The 12,330-nt window shown below is 50.8% G+C and overlaps 2 protein-coding genes across 3 annotated transcripts in view; both read right to left on the bottom strand.

Moving 5' to 3' along the window:
* LOC128823020 (zinc finger protein 883-like) overlaps positions 1–12,290 on the bottom strand; it is a 341,706-nt gene extending 329,416 nt beyond the window's left edge. Inside the window, exon 1 of one of the 2 annotated variants that reach the window (XM_054005028.1) lies at positions 12,251–12,290. The gene's annotated coding sequence lies outside the window, so the exon portion shown is untranslated. The remainder of the gene's footprint in view (positions 1–12,250) is intronic. The other variant, XM_054005029.1, reaches the window with a different exon arrangement.
* LOC128823031 (gastrula zinc finger protein XlCGF57.1-like) overlaps positions 1–12,314 on the bottom strand; it is a 40,378-nt gene extending 28,064 nt beyond the window's left edge. The window contains exon 1 of the mRNA XM_054005060.1: positions 12,251–12,314. The gene's annotated coding sequence lies outside the window, so the exon portion shown is untranslated. The remainder of the gene's footprint in view (positions 1–12,250) is intronic.
* Positions 12,315–12,330: the final 16 nt, after the last annotated feature.

Genomic DNA, 12,330 nt, shown 5'->3' on the forward strand with positions numbered 1-12,330 from the left:
TTTCTGTATTTTACCTATATAAATATTTTTTCATCTGTGTGTACACTGAAAACAACATTTTACTGCAATTTATTAATAAAAATCCAGTCCTTTCAAGCATACATTTAAGTAATGAAATACTTTAATTCTTTCACTTTCTAGACTGTAATGCTTGTCTTGAAGATAATTACACCCTCCCTGTGATGTATTTTACTCTCAGTACCATAACCCCATCGTGATGTAGCTCCTGTCTGGGAGCTCTGCTGAGGCCAGTGCCATTATGATCAGAAGGTGACACTCTGACGTATGGGCAGAGACACATAGGGGAGGGTGGAGGATGAGGTAACATGGAGGCTATCAGGGTTGAACATGGCTCTACAGAATGTGGGGAGCAAACACCCTCTCAGCCTCTCCCACCTCCCAGAATCAGTAACTCTGATAAATGGTTTCCTGAAATCTAAATAGCCCCAGTATGTGAGTCAGTGATTAACGCAGGTGCCTTGGGTGCTGCAGCGCCAACCCCCTGCCTGGACGAGGATGATGAAGAACTGCAATAGAGACAGGTTAGGCTGGGAGAGGGCACAGCTGATGTGGGACTGGGAGCCAAGTTGACTGTGAGGCCAGAATTCATGGGGGGGTTGGGACAAGAAATCAACAGGACTGGGTAGAGGCACTTCTGTGTATTTCCCGTTTACCGTCCTGCCATATATTTAATTTAGAAACTTTTCATTCAAATTTAAACACATTGGAGCTAAGCTGTGTTGTTGCATTTTCACTTACAGTGGTACAGTTTTAAATGGGTGCTTAATCAGATGCTTATGCAACACAAAGCAGTCAATAATTGGCATGTTTTATTAATTAACTTGACTGTGTGCTGTGCATCACTTTGAAAAAAAAGATGGTGTGAATTAATGTCAAAATTTCAGGCATTAAGAAATAGAAAATAGGTGTCAGTTCGTTTCTCATGTGTTTATCTCCTAATTTTAATTTCAGTTTTGAATCAGTATTAATACCATGGTGTTTTAATAGCAGTAGAGTTTATTTCTATAATTGTTTGCAAGATTTCATTGGATATTGTGAACCAGCAGTCTTAACCTTTTATTTTGAGATTTCTAAATACAATCCAGAGCACCACTCATGAAAGACTGCAAGCCCTGGCCCGTGACATGCTCCCTAGAGAGCAAACACCTGACGAGCTCTTTCGCCCTAAAAATCGCTTTTGACTCTGACATCAGAAAACACTATAGATAACCAGGTCATTACAGCAGACCTTCACTAGGTATATACTTCTACCATCTATGTGCCAAAATTCAAATGGTTCCATTTGTTTGATCTTTCATTCAGCTTTGCAATTATTAGATCCCATTTAAAAACTGGAACAGAAATAACCAAAGCAAGTTAAGAAGAGAGTGACATAGGACATAGGTGGGGGTAAAAAATAAATGGAAAGAACTGACTATGCAAAAAGGAACATCCCAAACTATCAGAGTCCCAGACCCTCGTCCAAGTGAATCCACCCCAGCCAGGCATATCAAGCTGGGCCCCTGAAAAATCACCCATCCCATCTGGCAGTGAATGCTGCGTGCATCTGGTCTGCTGATGTGCTGCTCTAGTACGGAATGCACCACGGCCACAGGGAGCAGAGACATGGACTCCTACAAAATAAAATCCCAGAAACACCTCCAACATCCCATCCCCTCCCCCACCTCCACATGGCCATTCTCAGCCTATTGCTAACAGTTCCTTCCAGCCTTCAGCACTATAAATAAATAAAACATGGTGTTACAAAAGGTAGATGGTGCCAGAGAAACCATATCTCCTTCCGTGAGAAGGTAACTAATTTTTTGGACAAAGGAAATGCAGTAGCTCTCATCTATCTGGATGTCAGTAAGGCATTCGATACAGTTCCACATGGGAAACTATTTGTTAAATTGATGAAGATGGGAATTAATATGAGAACTGAAAGGCTGATAAGGAATTGGTTACAGGGGAGTCTACAAGGGGTAATACTGAACGGTGAGTTGTCAGACTGGGAGGTTGGTTACTAGTGGAGTTCCTCAGAGATCAGTCTTGGGACCAATCTTATTCAACATTTTTATTAGTGACCTTGGCACAAAAAGTGGGAGTGTGACACAAATCTGGGAGGGATTGCCAATATGGAGGAGGACAGGAATATCATACCAGAAGATCTGCATGTCCTTGAAAGCTGGAGTAATAGAAATGGGATGAAAATTAATAGTGCAAGAATTTTTACAATAAGCAATAAAAAATTAGTACTGTTCTAAAAGGCAACAATGAGACCTCATCTGAAATACTGTGGGCAATTCTGGTCTCCCAAGTTTAAGAAAAATGAACTCAAAGTGGAACACGTGCAGAGAAGGGCTACTAAGATGGCGGGGTGGGCAAACTATGGCTCGCGGGCCGGATCCAGCGGCCCCCAGGTGGGGGGGAGGAAGGGGGGGCAGAGGGCTCCATGAAACAGAGAACCGTGGCCAATGGGCGCTTCGGAGGAGGTACCTGGAGGTGAGGCAAGGGCAGCACTTCCTGGAGCGGTGCGGGACCGGGGACGGGGCAGGCATGCCAGGAGCCAGCCCTGGCGAGCACCGCTGCCACCCCGGAGCCGCTTGACGTAAGCTGGGCTGGAGCCTAAACCCCTCCTGTACCCTGCCCCCAACTCCCTGCCTGCACCTCGCACTCCTCCTGCATCCCAACCCCCTGCCCTGAGCCCCCTCATACACCCCACACTCTTCCTGCACCCCAACCCCCTGCCGCACCCTGCACCCCTGTGCACCCCAACCCCCTGCCCTGAGCCCCCTGCTGCACCCTGAACACCCAGCCCTGAGCCCCTTTCTGCATACTGCACCCCCTCCCACACCCCAACCCCGGCCCTGCATACTATTTCCCCACCCAGATGTGGTCCTCGGCCCATAAAATTTGCCCACCCCTGTACCAGTATGATGTGACGAATGGAAAATCTGCCTTATAAGGGGAGACTCAAAAAACTTGGCTTGTTTAGCCTAACCAAAAGAAGGCTGAGGGGCGATATGATTGCTGTCTATAAATACATCAGAAGGATAAATACCAGGCAAGGAGAGGAGTTATTTAGGTTAAGCACCAATTTTTGGCCCTAGAACAAATGGATATTGGCCATCAATAAGTTTAGGCTTGAAATTAAGCGAAGGTTTCTAACTATCAAAGTGAAGTTTTGGAACAGCCTCCTAAGGAAAGCAGTAGGGACAAAAAAACTGCTAGCAGCAAATATCTCCAAAGGCCAGTGATGGGACATTGGATGGGAAGGGCTCAGTTACTACAGAGAATTCTTTCCCAGGTGTCTGGCTGCTGGGTCTTGCCCACATGCTCAGGGTCTATTTGATTGCCATATTTGGGGATGGGAAGGAATTTTGCCCAGACCCATATTGGCAGAAACCCTGGGGTATTTTTTTTTTTTTTTGCCTTCCTCTGCAGCATGTAGCGTGGCATGGGTCATTTGCAGGTTTAAACTAGTGTAAATGGTGGATTTTTTTGTAATTTGAAGTCTTTAAATAATGATTTGAGGACTTCATTAACTCAGAAAGAGGTTAGAGGTCTATTACAAGAGTGGGTGAGTGAGGTTCTGTGGCCAGTGATGGGCAGGACTAGATAATCATGATGGTCCCTTCTGGTCTTAAAGTCTGTGAGTCTATAAATTGTGCCTTGCGTTGCACAGACACTGATGGAGATCAGGGCCCCATTGTGCTGCGCATAGAAGAGAATCTGACTGAGATCAGCACCCCATTGTGCTGGGCACTGCACAGACAGACAGGGGCAGTCCTTGCCCCCAAAGAGATCACAATCCAAGTAGACAATGGGTAAGAGGAAAACAGAGAGGGGCTGTGAGTTCCCCAAGGTCACCAAACAGGTCAGTGACAGAGCCAGAAACAGACCCAGGTAATGCCAGAGCCCCGTCACCCACAGCTTGGAAACATCCCCAGACCCCATTGTATTAGGCTGCAGGAAGAGATGGTTTGTCCACGGATGCACAGGCTGTTTTGGCAGGGCAGCTCAGCTGCAGTCCCTGCACACAGCTGGGGGTGTCCCCTGGGTCAGGAGAAGTCAGTGTCCAGTCCTGTGAGGCTGTGCTCCTGGCTCATACCTCCAGCACTCACTGCTGCCCCTCCATTACCAGCTGCACTGTTCAGCCAGTCCAAGGCCTCAGTGAGGTCACTGTCCCGTGCCCCTCCCCTCCAAGCCTTCAAACTGTGGCACTGGTGCACCAGTGCCAATCAGAGTGCACTATTATAAATTTTGTCTATACTAAGGGTTTTCACCAGTGCCTAAAACACGAGCGTGGCAGAGACCTTCAGTAGGGACAGTACTTGGTCCTGCTGTGAAGGCAGGGGACTGGACTCGATGACCTTTCAAGGTCCCTTCCAGTTCTATGAGATAGGTATATCTCCAGATTAAGTATCCAAAACAGCAGTACAGTGGCACTAGAACTGGGATCTATTTCTATGCTCTGTTACGGACAGCCTGGGTGACCTTGGACATGTCAATGTGTCTCCTCCCAACTTTAGTTTATTTACCTAGCTGCCCACTCACTGGGGTCTCGTCTCTCTCCAGAGCTGTTCACCACTAAAATCTGCGTGGGTGTCACCAGAGTTAAGGTAGTTAAGATCTGAAACAGGCTCACAAGGATGGCTGTGGAGTGTCTGTCCTTGGAGGTTGTTAAGAAGAGGTAGGACAAACCTGTGTCAAGGATGATCTACATATACTTGTTAGTCTCAAAGGTGCCACAGGACCCTCTGTTGCTTTTTACAGATTCATACTTACACGGCTACCTCTCTGATACATATACTTGGTCCTTCCTCGGCAGAGAGAGCTGGACTTGAGGACATCTTGAGGTTCTGTCCAACCCTACATTTCTATGCTATGCAATATATACATATAAAAACATGCAGAAAAATCCCCACCACAACATAATGTCAGGCAATTCAGTTCCCCCACCACCACCAAAAAAAACCCAACAACGTATACTCCACAACATCAAATGACAGAATACAAAAGAGATCAAAGCAACACAATGCAAACTAATACAACCTAGGACAAAAGTACACCATACAAAAGAGCTCAGCTGAAACCAACATAACAAAGGCACAAATCAACCTGAGGGAAAACAATGCTCCATAAAACTGTGCAACACAACATGGTGAGATCACAGTTCCAAATGGCAACATGCAGAATAGCTCAGCTTAGAACACGACACAGCACAAAACAGAATTATTACAATGTAGGCATGGAAGGGATCTTCAGAGGTCATTTACTCAAGCCTCTTGTGATGAGGCAGGACCAAGTATCCCTAGACATTCCCAGACTAGTGTACCTCTAACCTGGTCTTAAAAACCTCCAATGATGGAAATTCCACAACATCCCTTGGAAGCCAATGCAACACAAATAATCACATCAACACAATGCTGTACATGCACAAGCTAGGCTTGCAGTTAAGGGGAGATGCAAGAATTCAAACAATCTGACTTCAGTTCCCAGTTTTGCCCCAAATTCTCAACGCGAACTTGAGCAAATTATTTCCCCTCTCTGAGCTTCAGTTTCCCCATCTGTAAAAATGGGTGTAGTGTGAAAAACTGCTATCTGTCTTAATTTGCTACCAGTAAGCAGTTTTTTACAATACCTCAGGCCTTGGCTACAGCGCTGCAACTTGCTGCGCTCAGGGGTGTGAAAACGCCCCCCCCCCCAAGCACAGTGAGTACAGTGCTGTAAAGCACCAGTGTAATCAGAGCCTGCAGCGCTGCACGCTCGCTCGCAGCACTGCAAGCTATTCCCCTCGGAGAGGTGGAGTACATACAGCGCTGTGAGAGAGCTCCTGCAGCGCGACTACACTTGCGCTTCACAGCGCTGCCGCCACAGTGCTGCCGCCAAGTGTAGCCAAGGCCTCACATAACAAGGCCTACTACTGGAACAGGGGTGGCGAATTGTAACCAGTAGCATTTACTAATACATAAGGTTGCTCTTATTTGCTGACTTGTCGTCATTTGCTAAAATTTGACAGTGGTGTGGGATGGAAGCACAAAGTCTTCAGCTTCCAAACAACCCAGCCTGGTGTACATATATCAATTACCTCTAAATAGAGTGAGGCTATTTAAACATTTATTTTGTAGCTTCATTTACTGTGCTAACAATGTAACATTGTGACATTGATACTTCTGTCCAAGTGACCTGTGTGTTGGATTCATTGTAGTGGGATGCGGGACATGTGGCTGATCATTTAAACTCTTCATTTCCTTAGGGTTTGCCTTCAATATACTTCTATGCTGGTGCGATCTCTGACCATTACAGTTCACCAACTCAGCAGGCAGGCACAGGCAGCAATTCACTTGTCCTGTTGCCTTGACTGAGAAAGGTTTTTGATCAAAAGGAGCGTAGATTCCAGCAAGCTCCTGGTGTAATATCTCGTTGGAGATGAAAGGGCTTGTTCAGAAAGAGATTTTGAAGTCTGCAGGGTCAAGATGAGCCAGATGGATTTGTCTCCATGCAGGTATATTTTAGTCTCTGTGGGATAGGTAGAAAGGAGAGAGAAGTATTTGGGATTTCCTATTTACCTTCCTCAGGGCCATCTATGCTCACCTAAAATTTTTATGGCAGAAGCAGTTCCCACCAAAGGTAAATGATCAAGTCCTAAGAGTAATTCAGGGAATCCCAGCAGCAGATAAGACAAATTTGTGAACTGCTATGAGACTTTATGCAGTCAGATACACTGATAAGGGATTCTTTGTTAAAAACAGGGCTTTGAAGCTGTGCTCCGGCTCCAGAGCAAGTTCCAGGCAAAAAATTGCAACTCCACTGCTCCGGAGCTGCTCCGCGCTCCAGCTCCAGGCTCCGCTCCAAAGCCCTGGTTAAAAAAAAGCCTCTCTGCCCCCCCCAACCCTATTTTTGCAAACACTGGTGTCTCAGTCCACCGAGGTAACTGTTACCCCTGCCTGTGCTGGGGTTTTGCCCTCTGTCACCGTCTGGCAGTGCTGCACCCCTGGGCTTAACCCCAGCTCCTTCCCCCCCCTCCCTGATTTTGCCCCTCAGCCCCTATCCTAACCCTGCCTCCAGATGCTTGACACTCCACCCCACCCCGGCCAGTCAATTTCCACCCCCAGCTCAGACCCTGGCCAACCCCCTTTGCCCCTTTTTAACTCCAGTAAAAAGCAGTCCACACAATCTGATGCCAAGTAAGGGCAGAGTGAAGGGCAGTGGCTTCAGCAGATGTTATTGAGCATGCTCAGTACACCCTAAGTAGCAAATTAAGACAGAGCAGTTTTTCCACACTACACCTCCTTAGGCACCAGCCCAAGGTCTGGCATCCTCCCACCTCGCAGGGTCCTACAGCCTGGCTCCAGCCCGAGCCCAGACATCTACACTGCAATTAAACAGCCCCTTAGCCTGAGCCCTGTGAGCCTGATTCAGCTGGCATGGGCGAGCTGTGGGTTTTTAATGGTAGTGTCAACATACCCTTGGTGTGTGCAGCACCGGTCACAATGGGGACCCTGATCTTGGTCAGTGTCTGTGCAGGGCCCTGCACAACAGAGGACCTGACCTCAGATGGGGTCTATGTAGTGCCTGGCAAAAGAGAGCTAAATTCCCTCTAAGCTGCCTGGCCGCACAGCAGCTTATCAAGGGCCGCGCAGCACTCAGGGCTGCGACGGGGAGAGATGCCTCTCCCCCAGCCCCCGGACCTGTCACGGCAGGGAGAGGCAGGAAGAGATGCTCTCCTCCAGTCCCCTAGTTGCAAGGGAGAGGTGCCTCTCGCTCAGCCACAGCCCCAGAACTGCTGCGGCCAGGGAGAGGTGCCTTCCCCCGCCAACCCAGATTCTGCTGAGGGGAGAGAGGGCTGGGAGGAATCTGCACTCCCAGCCAGAGCCCTTACACCCCCTCCCGCCACATCCTCTACCTCTACCCCGGCCCTTTGTCCACTCCCACACTCCAAACCCCTCGGCCCTACCCCCGCAACACATCACTTCCATATTGAGGCACATCACAAAATTCATTCTGCACATGCATGGGAAAAATGAGAGGGAACATTGAAAGAGGGTCTGTGATGTCAGTCGGGGTCTCTGCCGTGTGTGGTACAATAGGGACCCTGATCTTGGACCCTGCAGTACCAGGCAGAATGAGGGCCCCAAACTTGGTCAAGGTCTGTGCAGCACCCAGCACACCAGGGGCCCTGAGCTCAGTCCAGGTCAGAGCCATGTTCAGTACGATAGGAGCCCTGACCTCAGTCATGGTTTGTGCCACATTCGTCACAATGGGGATCCAGCTCTTGGTCAGGGTCTGTGCAGAGCCTTCCACAATGGGGGGCCTGATCTCTGTTGAGGTCTGTGCCATCTCCAGCACATCAGAGGCCCAGATCTCTGTCTGGGTTTGTACAGGAAGGGATTGGGGAGAGATACAGGGCCTGATCCGGGGGAGGGGTGGGATTTCAGGCATCAGATTGGGAAGGCCTGGGAGCGGAGGTCATCCTGCAAACTCCAACATGGAGAAAGAGTCAAGCAACAGGTTCCCTCCAAAAATGTAGAAGAGGCTGCAATTATAACCCATGAGGAGCACCTCCAGACCAGTAAGGATTTTTCTCAAATCAGAGCTGGATAATACTATGGGAAATGGTAACATCTGATGTTTGAAACCAGTGCTTAGTAATAAAAAGAACAGGCTGCAAATATGGGGAATTTTAGCATCCTTATCACAAGTTAAGGGAAAATGGGAAAAGTTTGAGGAATTTTCTAGCAGTAGTTGACACAAGGGAAAGAGTTAAAATTTGAATGGATTTCAGGTCAATCTTTGATAGAGACAAAGGGGCAAAATTTGCAAGGGTTTTATATTAATCAATCTTCAAGAAGTTGAGGAATGGCAACACCCAAGGAGGTTTCATGTTCTCCGATAATTAGATGGGAAAATCTCCAGGAATAATAAATCAGTTAGACACCAGGAGAGAAAAATGGAAAGATTTTTGAAGAATTTGATATCAATATTTCAGAACTGAGGAGAAAATGGGGCACAAACTAAATATTTGCCAATATAAGAGAGAAGCATCAACATCTGTGGAGATTTTATCTCACCATTCAACAGTTCAAGAGAAAATTAATGATCTGGAGGATGGCGTGGACTGCATTCTCAGCAAGTTTGCAGATGGCACTAAACTGGGAGGAGTGGTAGGTACGCTGGAGGGTAGGGATAGGATACAGAGGGACCTAGACAAATTAGAGGATTGGGCCAAAAGAAACCTGATGAGGTTCAACAAGGACAAGTGCAGAGTCCTGCACTTAGGACAGAAGAATCCCATTCACTGTTACAGACTAGGGACCGAATGGCTAGGAAGCAGTTCTGCAGAAAAGGACCTAGGGGTTACAGTGGACGAGAAGCTGGATATGAGTCAACAGTGTGCCCTTGTTGCCAAGAAGACTAACAACATTTTGGGCTGTATAAGTAGGAGCATTGCCAGCAGATCGAGGGATGTGATCATTGGTGAGGCCTCATCTGGAGTACTGTGTCCAGTTTTGGGCCCCACACTACAAGGAGGATGTGGAAAAATTGAAAAGAGTCCAGCGGAGGGCAACAAAAATGATTAGGGGGCTGGAGCACATGACTTATGAGGAGAGGCAGAGGGAACTGGGATTGTTTAGTCTGCAGAAGAGAAGAATAAGGGGGGGGGGGATTTGATAGCTGCTTTCAACTGCCTGAAAGGGGGTTTCAAAGAGGATGGATCTAGACTGTTCTCAGTGGTACCAGATGACAGAACAAGGAATAATGCTCTCAAGTTGCAGTGGGGGGGATTTAGGTTGGATATTAGGAAAAACTTTTTCACTAGGAGGGTGATGAAGCATTGGAATGGGTTACCTAGGGAGGTGGTGGAATCTCCTTCCTTAGAGGCTTTTAAGGTCAGACTTGACAAAGCCCTGGCTGGGATGATTTAGTTGGGATTGATCCTGCTTTGAGCAGGGGGTTGAACTAGATGACCTCCTGAGGTCCCTTCTATGATTCTATGAAAAGAGGGGGAATTTGAGGGGATTATATAGCGATATTCAATCAACAACAGAATGGGATGGATTCTTCTTGCCTCACATTCGCATGTCAGGCAGGGAGCCCTGGGTGATGTCACTTTCACAGGGGAAAGGAGTGGGGCTGGAGTGAGGTGGTCACTGGCTGTGGGGTCTGGGAATGTGACTAGCAGGTGGTGGGGGGAGGGGGCTGCTGGGTTGGGCAGGGTGGGGGAGGGGAAGTAGCTGGGCCTGGGAAGCCCCGGCCGTCTCCATGGGGGACGCTTGCTTCTCCCTTCCCTTCCTGGGCCTTTCCATGCCCCGTTGCCAGCAGAGAGTGGCCACCCCCAGCCCAGCCGTAACCCTGTCTCAGGGCTCTCCCAGCCTCTGCCCATTATACCTCTTTCCAGTTCAGAAATCACTCAGGGGAACGATTTCCCACCTAAACAAGGACAAATCACTGCAGGTAAAAATTTGGGGAAACAGCCCAAACCTGAGATTTGAACTGTCCATTGGGGAAAAGGAGAGAAAATGGGGCACAATCGGTGTAGGATAGGGTTACCATTCGTCCGGATTTACCCGGACATGTCCTCCTTTTTGTTCTAAAAATAGCGTCCGGGGGGAATTTGTAAAGCACTCAAAATGTCCGGGATTTCCTCCCTCCCCTGGCAGAGCAGAGCGAGCAGCTGGGAGGGCTGCAGGAAAGTCCCGGGCTGGACTCCGGAGCAGCTGTAGAGGAGCCGGATCCGCCCTGCATTCTGAGCCGGCAGCTCTCCCCTGCAGCCCGGTCCGGCAGCACTGTGCAGGGCCAGGGACCGGGTTTTGTTGTGTTGGGGAGCGCAGCCACGTGTCCGGCTCGGCTCGCACAGAGCCCAACACCCTGTTCTGAGCAGCAGGGTAAGGGGGCCAGGGGGCAGGAGAAGGGGCAGGGAGGTTCTGGAGGGGGCAGTCAAGAAACGGGGGGGGAGGGGGGCTTTTTGGGGGGAGTGGAGAAAGTTTTGGGCAGTCAGGGTACAGGTAGGGGGTAGGGTCCTGGGGGGCAGTTGGGGGGGGTCTTAGGAGGGGGCAGTTAGGGGACAAGGAACAGGGAGGCTTAGGTAGGGGGTGGGGTTCTGGAGGGCAGTTAGGAGCAGGGGTCCCAGGAGGGGGCAGTCAGGGGACAAGGAGCGGGGGGGTGGGGGGCTGGGAGTTCTGGGGGGGAGCTGTCAGGGGGCAGGAGTGGGGAGAGGGATCGGAGCAGTCAGGGGACAGGGAGCAGAGGGGTTTAGATGGGTTGCGAGTTCTGGGGGGGGCTGTCGGGGCAGGAGTGCGGAGAGGGATCGGAGCAGTCAGGGGACAGGGAGCAGAGGGGTTTAGATGAGTTGGGAGTTCTGGGGGGGGGGCTGTCAGGGGGCAGGAGTGCGGAGAGGGATCGGAGCAGTCAGGGGACAGGGAGCAGAAGGGTTTAGATGGGTTGGGAGTTCTGGGGGGGGCTGACAGGGGGTGGGGAGTGGTTGGATGGGGCGTGGGAGTCCCAGGGGTCTGTCTGGGGGTGGGGGTGTGGATAAGGGTTGGGGCAGTCAGGGGACAAGAGGCAGGGAGGCTTAGATAGGGAGTGGAGTCCTGGGGGGCAGTTAGGGGCAGGGGTCCCAGGAGGGGGCAGTCAGGGGACAAGGAACGGGGGGAGGGTTGGGGGTTCTGGGGGGGCGGGAAGTGGGAGGGGCTCCTCCCGTCCTCTTTTTTGCTTGCTGAAATATGGTAACCCTAGTGTAGGAGAACAGAGACCTTCTCAGGGATTTCAGGGAAAAGGGAGGTCACCATGGATGTTGCTCGTTGCTCTCTAGGGAGAAAGGGGACAGGAGTGGAGAGGATGGGGGGTCCCCACGGGAGGGGGCAGCGGTAAATCCGAGGGGATCTCAGCCCCCCCTTCCTCTCCCTGCTCCTCGGGGGTCACCTGCTCTTCCCCCCCCCATGTCCGGGCTGCACAGACATTTTCCATCCGCCCCTTTCCCAGGTCTCCCCCCCGCCCGGCAGCCCCCGCCCAGCCCCACGCCGGGACCCCAGTGGGGGCTGGTCCCCTCCCCGGGACCCCCCGTGGGGCCCCAGGGCAGAGCCTGGCCGGGCCGGGGGCGTTGGGCTCCTGCGGGGACAGCAGCTCCGAGCCCCCCGCGGGCGCTGCCCCAGGGAGCAGATCCCGGCGCTGCGAGATGCCGGGTCCCCCCCACGGACACTGGGGCAGAGTCACCGCCCGGCCCCGCCCCCGGGGCTCGCTCCGGTACCTGGAGGCTGCAGCTCCGCAGCGGGGCGGGCAGAGCCCGGGGCGGCCCCAGCGGGAGCAGGGCGCGGGCCGGGCACGGGG

Source organism: Malaclemys terrapin, chromosome 15, assembly GCF_027887155.1.
Source record: "Malaclemys terrapin pileata isolate rMalTer1 chromosome 15, rMalTer1.hap1, whole genome shotgun sequence".
Taxonomy (NCBI): Eukaryota; Metazoa; Chordata; order Testudines; family Emydidae; genus Malaclemys; species Malaclemys terrapin.